The sequence below is a fragment of the Ascaphus truei genome, chromosome 15 (assembly GCF_040206685.1).
Source record: "Ascaphus truei isolate aAscTru1 chromosome 15, aAscTru1.hap1, whole genome shotgun sequence".
Lineage (NCBI taxonomy): Eukaryota > Metazoa > Chordata > Amphibia > Anura > Ascaphidae > Ascaphus > Ascaphus truei.
Window position 1 is genome coordinate 18,399,444 of NC_134497.1, and position 10,083 is coordinate 18,409,526.

Consider the following 10,083-nt stretch of genomic DNA (forward strand, 5'->3'; position numbering starts at 1 on the left):
CTCTCCCCTCTCTTTTCCCTCTCTCTCCCCTCCCCCTCTCAGGGTCCTGGATATGAGTCAAGCCGTTATTTAATGATTTCACGTGACTGTCCTTTCAGGATACACGGTTAGGATCATGCCGTGGATCTCGACGTGGCCTTACTCTTTATCCACACACTAGTAACGGCACGGCCGTTGAAGTGGGAGATTGGAGGCGGGCGTCCCGTTGTCGGCCACATTAAATTGTAAGTTCTTTGGTAACCTACAACTCGTGGCCCCCCTCTGAACGTGTCACTCACCCATCAGCATTAATATTAGAATCATTTTGGGAGGTTTCCGTGGCAACGCAGGAGGACCCAAAGGAGAACTTTATTTCTCTCCAACTTCTCCATGCAGGCGCTGCGTCACCAGAGGGGGGGGGGGGGGGAGTGGGGGACCCCAGTCATGCATAACTCTGCAAGGTGCAGCTAAGGGGTTAAGTACTGTACAATGTGAAGTCACCTCAAGTTCTGCTAATGAGTGACATCATATATCTGTGTGTGTGTATGTATAGCAGGGGTGTGTGTGTGTGTACAGTAGGCGTGTGTGTGTATACACAGCAGGTGTGTGTGTGCATGTTTGTGTGTACACACACATACACTTAGGTTCGGAAATAATTGGACACTGATACAAGTTTTGTTATTTCGGCTGTGTACCAAAATAAATTCAAGTTACAGTTAAATAATGAATATGGGCTTAACGTGCAGTCTATCAGCTTTAATTTAAGGGTATTCACATCCAAATTGGAGAAAGGGTTTAGGAATTACATCTCTTTAATATGTAGCCCCCTCTTTTTTCAAGGGACCAAAAGTAATTGGACAGTTGACTCAAAAGCTGTTTCATGGACAGGTGTGGGCTATTCCTTCGTTATTTCATCATCAATTAAGCAGGTAAAAGGTCTGGAGTTGATTCCAGGTGTGGCATTCTCATTTGGAAGCTGTTGCTGTGAACCCACAACATGCGATCAAAGGAGCTCTCAATCCAAGTGAAACAGGGCATCCTTAGGCTGCAAAAAAAAAAAAGAAAACCCATCAGAGAGATAGCAGGAACATTAGGAGCGGCCAAATAACAGTTTGGTACATTCTGAGAAAAAAAAGAACGCACTGGTGAGCTCTGCAACACAAAAAGGCCTGGACGTCCACGGAAGACAACAGTGGTGGATGATCGTAGGATCCTTTCCATGGTAAAGAAAAACCCCTTCATAACATACAGCCAAGTGAAGAACACTCCCAGGAGGTAGGCATATCATTATCCAGGTCTACCATAAAGAGAAGACTTCACGAGAGCAAATACAGAGGGTTCACCACAAGGTGCAAACCATTCATAAGCCTCAAGAATAGAAAGGCCAGATTAGACTTTGCCAAACAATATCTAAAAAGCCAGCCCAGTTCTGGAACAGCATTCTTTGGACAGATGAAACTAAGATCAACCTGTACCAGAATGATGGGAAGAAAAAAGTATGGAGAAGGCTTGGAACGCTCATGATCCGAAGCATACCACATCATCTGTAAAACACGGTGGAGGCAGTGTGATGGCATGGGCATGCATGGCTTACAATGGCACTGGGTCACTTGTGTTTATTGATGATGTGACAGAAAACAGAAGCAGCCGGATGAATTCTGAAGTGTATAGGGATATATTGTCTGCTCAGATTCAGCCAAATTCAGCGAAGTTGATTGGACGGAGCTTCACTTTACAGATGGACAACGACCCAAAACATACTGCGAAAGCAACCCAGGAGTTTTTTAAGGCAAAGAAGTGGAATATTCTGCAGTGGCCGAGTCAATCACCTGATCTCAACCCGATCAAGCATGCATTTCACTTGCTGAAGACAGAACTTAAGGCAGAAAGACCCACGAACAAACAACAACTGAAGACAGCTGCAGTAAAGGCCTGGCAAAGCATCACAAAGGAGGAAACCCAGCGTTTGGTGATGTCCATGCGTTCCAGACTTCAAGCAGTCATTGCCTGCAAAGGATTCTCGACAAAGTATTAAAAATGAACATTTTATTTATGATTGTGTTAATTTGTCCCATTACATTTGAGCCCCTGAAATAAGGGGACTGTGTATGAAAATGGTTGCAATTCCTAAATGTTTCATACGATATTTTTGTTCAACCCCTTGAATTAAAGCTGAAAGTCTGCACTTCTATTGCATCTCGGTTGTTTCATTTCAAATCCATTGTGGTGGCGTACAGAGCCAAAATTATGAAAATTGTGTCAGTGTCCAATTATTTCCGGACCTAACTGTATATTTATAAATATACGTATACACAGTATTTTCAGGACTCTCTAATGAAGCAGCACAGCAAGAACTGGAAGATTAACTGGGATATTATTGTTGGCCTTAGTGACGTTAGAAGAGAAGATGAAGTCCTTGTTGAGCTAAAAACTGGACACCTGTTCTATTATAGGGGTACAGATAATGGGAGTATCGGTGGAGAAGGCTTCATCGTTAACAAGAGACGGAGAGACAACATTGAAAGCTCATCGGGAAGAGCAGCCAGATCCATTATACAGGTGACAAGATACAGGCTTCAAATAATCCAAGTATATGTCCCAAACATCAGGTCACTCAAGTGTCCATGTGTAAAGTTGTCATATTAAAAATAATCTTTATTAGTAATGTAATTAAAATAAAAGGGTATATAGGTAGTTCTCGTTATCCAACGTTTCACTTTACAATGAATGGCATATCCAATGCTTTACAACGCAACCCTAAGGGCCGTTTTCCGACGCCGGAATGCGTTATCCGACGCTCACCGCCGCTGATTAACATGGGACTCACTTTACAACGGTTTCACTATCGGCGCTACTCCCAGAATGGATTCCGGTGGATAACCGAGGACTGCCTGTATGTAGAAACACAACGTATTATCGGTAGTGTAGGTCAGTAGAATAATAGTATTGTAGCTACTGTAGACTTTAATAAGTTGGTAGAATCTAGCTAAATAATTCGCATAGAAAAGATAATGTGCTAACATAGGCACCTAGGTATATTAGTGTGTATAGCAATTATACTGTTCTGGGTTTCTACATATAACATTTTATTTTAATTACATTACTAATAAAGATTATTTTTGATATGACAACTTTACACATGGATACTTGAGTGCTTTCTACATACCAGGCTCCTTCTCTTCGTTTCCTACATGATCATTTCCTGGGATGAGCACCGTACCCACTACTACTATAGCTGAGCAGGGGTAATTTCCCTTCCCCACCCACTACCCTTCTCCCTGTCCCTTGGGTTACCAACCTCAGGTCACGCCGACACGCAAGTGGAAGACTTCTACCATGAAATCCACCAAGTGTATGTCCCAACCTCAGGTCACGCCGACATGCAAGTGGAAGACTTCTACCATGAAATCCACCAAGTATATGTCCCAACCTCAGGTCACGCCGACACGCAAGTGGAAGACTTCTACCCTGAAATCTACCAAGTATATGTCCCAACCTCAGGTCACGCTGACATGCAAGTGGAAGACTTCTACCATAAAATCAACCAAGTATATGTCCCAACCTCAGGTCACGCCGACATGCAAGTGGAAGACGTCTCCCATGAAATCAACCAAGTATATGTCCCAACCTCAGGTCACGCCGACATGCAAGTGAAAGACGTCTCCGATGAAATCAACCAAGTTAACCACAAAGGAAATTGTCACCTGTAGATTATTATGGGAGATTTCAATGCAAAGCTTGGTGCCCATCAGAAAGACGAAGCGTCCGTTGTTGGTAAGTACGGTTACGGTGACGGGAATGAACATGGGGACGGATTGGGAGGATTTGCAGAATGTGAAAACATCTACATCATGAATTCATTCTTCAAGAAGAATCCAAACAGAGAATGGTCGTGGAAGGGACCCAAGGGAGCCAGGAATGAAATAGACCAGAGCTCCCCAACTCCAGTCCTCCAGGACCACTAACAGGGCTGGTTTTTCGTATGCCCCTGCTAGAGCACAGGTGGTTCAGTCAAAATGATTGGGCCACCTGTGCCAATGAGAGGATATCCTTAAATCCTGCGGTCCTTGAGGACTGGAGTTTGGGACCTCTGAAATAGACTACAGAATACCCTAACAAGAAACACGGGATTGAAGGCTGCACGGTCCATAACCGGTTTGACACAAGGAGTGATCCGGATTGCTTCGCTGCAGATTGCAGCCGAATGCGAAGTTGGAAAGAAGAAAAAACTGATTAAAGAGACAAAAGCAATCAACATCAATAACCTCAAGAATAACCACAGAGAAATTCAACTGGAAGGGAAAATCGCTTCAGCTCAAAATCCACGGGGAACCTTTAACAAACGATTATGAAGAATTTATGACGATTGTAGTTGAAAGCGCAGAAAAAACTGGAGGAATGACTTACAAAAAAGCAGGATAAGAAAATATCTGATGGGACCAAACCAATTAATGAGGAAACAACAAGACACGAAGCAATCCCAAAAGGCAAGAATAAGAACTGACTATGCAGAGCTGTGCGAGGCGATCAGCAAACGTATAACTTAAGATGTAAGAGGAAGACGATGGAAGATAACAAAAGCTTAAAGAAGACAAAGGAGCGATTTGGGATTTGGAAGAGGTCTATCATCGCACTCAGACAAGGCGATGGAACAACAATAACAGACCGTGCACTTCTCATAGAGAGAGCTGAGGACTTGTACATGAAATTGTACAGGAACACAGATAACACGGTATAATCCCGCAGAGGACAAGCGAGAAGAAACCTCCAATGATGTACCACGCGTACTTCTTGAAGTGGCAAAAGCAATAACGTCCATGAAGAATGGGAAGTCTCCTGGGGAAGTTGGAATTACATCTGAGATCTTGAAAGAAGCTGGGGAAGAAGTAGAGAAAATCCTTGCTAACCTCTTTACAGGCTGCTGGAAGAACACGAAAATCCCAGAACAATGGAGGAAAGCCATAGTTATCCTCATCCATAAGGAAGGAGGCAAAGTCCTCAAGAACCTCAGACCTCAGACCCATCAGCCTACTTCCAATCCCTTATAAGATGTTTACAAAGATACCCACTGATCAGTTGCAACTGACCCTGGACTTTGCCCGGCCTAGAGCACAAGCGGGATTTCGCAGCGGATACAACACAATGGATCACATCCAAGTGATACAAGAAGTCTTTACCCTACGTAAAGAATGTGATCGAACACGCAGTGTAGGATTTGTACTGTAGATTAAGAAAAAGCATTAGATTCTGTCTACTCTTCCGCGGTCCTAGATGCATTAAGAAGACACAATGTTGGAGAAGCGGAAGCGTACATTAATATTATAAAGAACATTAATGAGAATGCCACATAAACCATTAGATTACAGGCATTTAAATGCCCAGACAGTGTCGGATGCCGATCCCATACCACGGATGGATGAGCTGTTAGACGAGCTCGACGAGGCAAGGTATCTGACCACCATGGATCTGAGCTGGGGGTACTGGCAGATCCCATCGACCCAGGAGGTGCGGGAGAAGTCGGCCTTCATCACCCCAAGTGGCTTGTACGAGTTTTCTGTCGTGCCATTTGGGATGAAGAATGCACCGGCTACCTTCCAGCGTCTGGTCAACCGCCTGCTAGACGGAAAGCAGGGGTATGCTAGGGTGTACTTAGACGACCTGGCGGTCTTTAGCAATTCCTGGGCTGACCTTCTTACTCATGTAGCGGCAGTCTTAGCCCGCATCCAGGAGGCCGGGCTAACGTTAAAGCCAGCTAAGTGCCAGATAGGGATGGCAGAGGTCGTATATCTCTGGCACAGGGTAGGCGGGGGGCATCTCAAACCTGAGCCCGCCAAGGTTTAATCCATTGTGGGGTGGCCGGTTCCCAGAACTAAGAAGCAGGTGCTAGCCTTTTTGGGGACCGCCGGGTATTACCGCAAATTGGTACCCAATTACAGTGCTGTGGCCAAACCCTTGATTAACCTGACTAAAAAGAGGGTCCATCGCACGGTAACCTGGTGACCGGAGTGTGAGGGTGCCTTCTCAGCTCTCAAGGCTGCCCTGGTAATCGCTCCAATCCTAGCAGCTCCCGACTATGATAAGCGCTCCCTGATTCAGACTGATGCGTCTAACTTTCCATTGGTGCAGTGTTGAGTCAGGTGGGTGAACACCCCATCGTGTACCTGAGCCGCAAGATATTAGATCGGGAGGCTGCTTATGCTACGGTAGAGAAAGAGTGCCTGGCTGCAGTATGGGCCCTCAGGAAGCTTCAACCATATGTGTATGGCCGCCCGTTTACGGTCATTACTGACCGCAACCCCCTGAGCTGGTTACGGCGTGTGTCAGGAGATAACGCCAAGCTGCTGCGGTGGAGTCTGACCCTCCAAGAATATGACTTTACCGTACAGCACAAAAAAAAGGGAGTGAGCACGGCAACGCCGATGGACTTTCCCGGCAGGAAGATCCCGGGACGGCTTAGCTCTGACCTCCACGTGTCACACTTGGGGATGAGCCCGTTGGGGTCGCTACCCCAGAGCTCTCCGCTTAAGGGGGGAGGTGACGGTAGGGGTAAATATGGCTGCCGTTAATAAAGGTTAAGTTTGCCATTACCCCTACCTGTCAGTAATACATTGTTATTGTATTATATGTCATGTGTATATATGTATGTCTTTGCTTGGTTCCAGCACCTCAGGAATCAGGGGTTAATATGTTTGCAGGAGAATTGTTGCAACTTGGTCTGTGACCTTTCCCTGTGTCCTTGTTATGTTGCAGTTCTACCCACCAATCAGGGCCTGGGCATGTAGGCAGCACCTGGCCCTGAGTGTTGCAATATTATGTTTTAAGTGTATAAAAAGTTGGGGAGACACCTAGGAGACAGAGCCTGCAGAGAGTTAGGCCTGGGACATAGTAGGGTGAGCCTTGCTGAGCCGCGCTGAGCAGATGCACTTACCCCCTGCATCTGTCATCAGCGCGGCTTTAGCAGCCGCTTCCGCATGCGTGCGGAGGCTCAGGTATTTTGGAGAGACAGGCAAATTAAAAATTTGCCGCTCAGGGAAGCGGAGGAGCGGTCACGTGACCGCTCACATCCAATGGGAGCGAGGGACTAGCCCTGCCTCCCGACACGCCTCCGGCCTGACTCCGCCCCGCCCCCAAAGCACGCTCACTGCCTCGCCTGCCAGGACACAAAAAAGCTCCAGTTTGAGCAGGCGAGGCAGAGCAGGAGCGCTGATCAGCGCGGCCCGAGGCCTTAGAGGTGTTGCTGTGACAGGCAAAAACTGCAGTGTCCACTCCAGTGCTGGTCTCAGGCGTGAAAACCAGTCCTGTAGGCACTGTGCAAGAAGAGAGAACGGGAAATCTGTGCAAGGAGGTCCCTGCAACTAGCTATGCAGGGTATCCCCCAGTTGGGTATGTGTGATGTTTGTGTGTTTTGTATAGTTGTGGATATACTTTTCCAATAAATTAATTTTACAAACTCTCGTGTTCGGTCTGGCGATATTAATCCCTGGTATTAGTCCTGGTCTCCCGGGACAATGGAACCTAAGGAAAAAAAGAGTTGCTGCAGTCACCAAGAGAAATGGAGAGGTCCCAGAACAGAGCCCCGAGGTATAACCGAGAGAAATGGAGGTCCCAAAACAGAGCCCCGAGATATAACCGAGAGAATTGGAGGTCCCAAAACAGAGCCCCGAGATATAACCGAGAGAAATGGAGAGGTCCCAGAACAAAGCCCAGAGATATAACCGAGAGAAATGGAGAGGTCCCAGATCAGAGCCCCGAGATATAACCGAGAGAAATGGAGAGGTCCCAGAACAGCCCCGAGATATAACCGAGAGAAAAGAAAAGGTCCCAGAACAGAGCCCTGAGATATAACCAAGAGAAATGGAGAGGTCCCAGGACAGAGCCCTGAGATATAACCGAGAGAAATGGAGGTCCCAAAACAGAGCCCCGAGATATAACCGAGAGAAATGGAGGTCCCAAAACAGAGCCCCGAGATATAACCGAGAGAAACGGAGGTCCCAAAACAGAGCCCCGAGATATACCCGAGAGAAATGGGGAGGTCCCAGAACAGAACCCCGAGATATAACCGAGAGAAATGGAGAGGTCCCAGAACAGAGCCCCGAGATATAACCGAGAGAAATGGGGAGGTCCCAGAACAGAGCCCCGAGATATAACCGAGAGAAATGGGGAGGTCCCAGAACAGAGCCCCGAGATATAACCAAGAGAAATGGGGAGGTCCCAGAACAGAGCCCCGAGATATAACCGAGAGAAATGGGGAGGTCCCAGAACAGAGCCCCGAGATATAACCGAGAGAAATGGAGAGGTCCCAGAACAGAGCCCCGAGATATAACCAAGAGAAATGGGGAGGTCCCAGAACAGAGCCCCGAGATATAACCGAGAGAAATGGAGAGGTCCCAGAACAGAGCCCCGAGATATAACCAAGAGAAATGGAGAGGTCCCAGAACAGAGCCCCGAGATATAACCAAGAGAAATGGAGAGGTCCCAGAACAGAGCCCCGAGATATAACCGAGAGAAATGGGGAGGTCCCAGAACAGAGCCCCGAGATATAACCGAGAGAAATGGAGAGGTCCCAGAACAGAGCCCCGAGATATAACCAAGAGAAATGGAGAGGTCCCAGAACAGAGCCCCGAGATATAACCGAGAGAAATTGGGAGGTCCCAGAACAGAGCCCCGAGATATAACCGAGAGAAATGGAGAGGTCCCAGAACAGAGCCCCGAGATATAACCGAGAGAAATGGAGAGGTCCCAGAACAGAGCCCCGAGATATAACCGAGAGAAATGGGGAGGTCCCAGAACAGAGCCCCGAGATATAACCGAGAGAAAAGAAAAGGTCCCAGAACAGAGCCCCGAGATATAACCGAGAGAAAAGAAAAGGTCCCAGAACAGAGCCCCGAGATATACCCGAGAGAAATGGGGAGGTCCCAGAACAGAACCCCGAGATATAACCGAGAGAAATGGGGAGGTCCCAGAACAGAACCCCGAGATATAACCGAGAGAAATGGGGAGGTCCCAGAACAGAGCCCCGAGATATAACCGAGAGAAATGGGGAGGTCCCAGAACAGAGCCCTGAGATATAACCGAGAGAAATGGGGAGGTCCCAGAACAGAGCCCCGAGATATAACCGAGAGAAATGGGGAGGTCCCAGAAAAGAGCCCCGAGATATAACCGAGAGAAAAGAAAAGGTCCCAGAACAGAGCCCCGAGATATAACCGAGAGAAATGGGGAGGTCCCAGAACAGAGCCCCGAGATATACCCGAGAGAAATGGGGAAGGTCCCAGAACAGAACCCCGAGATATAACCGAGAGAAATGGGGAGGTCCCAGAACAGAACCTCGAGATATAACCGAGAGAAATGGAGAGGTCCCAGAACAGAGCCCTGAGATATAACCAAGACAGATCGACAGAAGACATGTTAGCGACAGAGAATGGGAGAGGTATGAGGAGATCCAGGTTAGGGCTTAGTTGTGGATACCAAGAGTTTAGAATATGAAGAAGTGAGCGACAGTGTCAAAAGCAGCAGAGAGATCGAGCAGGATTAGTAGGGAAAAGTGACCTTGGGATTTAGCTTCATGTAGATCATTGGCTACTTTAGTGAGCACAGTCTGAGCGAGCTGTACAGAAGCCAGATTGTAAGGGGGCCAGGAGGGAATGGGAATTAGAGCAATTTGGAGGCAAACTGCAGGAGGGATACAGGGCAAAGTTAGTAAGGCACGTAGGGTCTAGAGCAGGGGTTCTCAACTCGTCCTCAAGATCCCCCCCAACAGGTCAGGTTTTCAGGATATGCCTGCTAGAGCACAGGTGATGCAGCCAAAGACTGAGCCACCTGGGCTGAAGCAGGGTTATCCTGAAAACCTGACTCGTTGGTGGGTCTAGAGGACTGGAATGGAGAACCCCTGCTCTCTGAGTTTGAGAATAGTTGGCCATCGCATGCTTAGAGGAGGGGAAAGTTTATTTATTTATAAAAATGTGTTACCAGGAAGCAATACATTGGAGTTACCTCTCGTTTTCAAGTATGTCCTGGGCACAGAGTTATGATGACAAAGTATCAAGAGGACAGGGAGGAATTGAAGATGCGAGTGAGAATGGGGACCAAGATAGGAGTAAGGGTTCT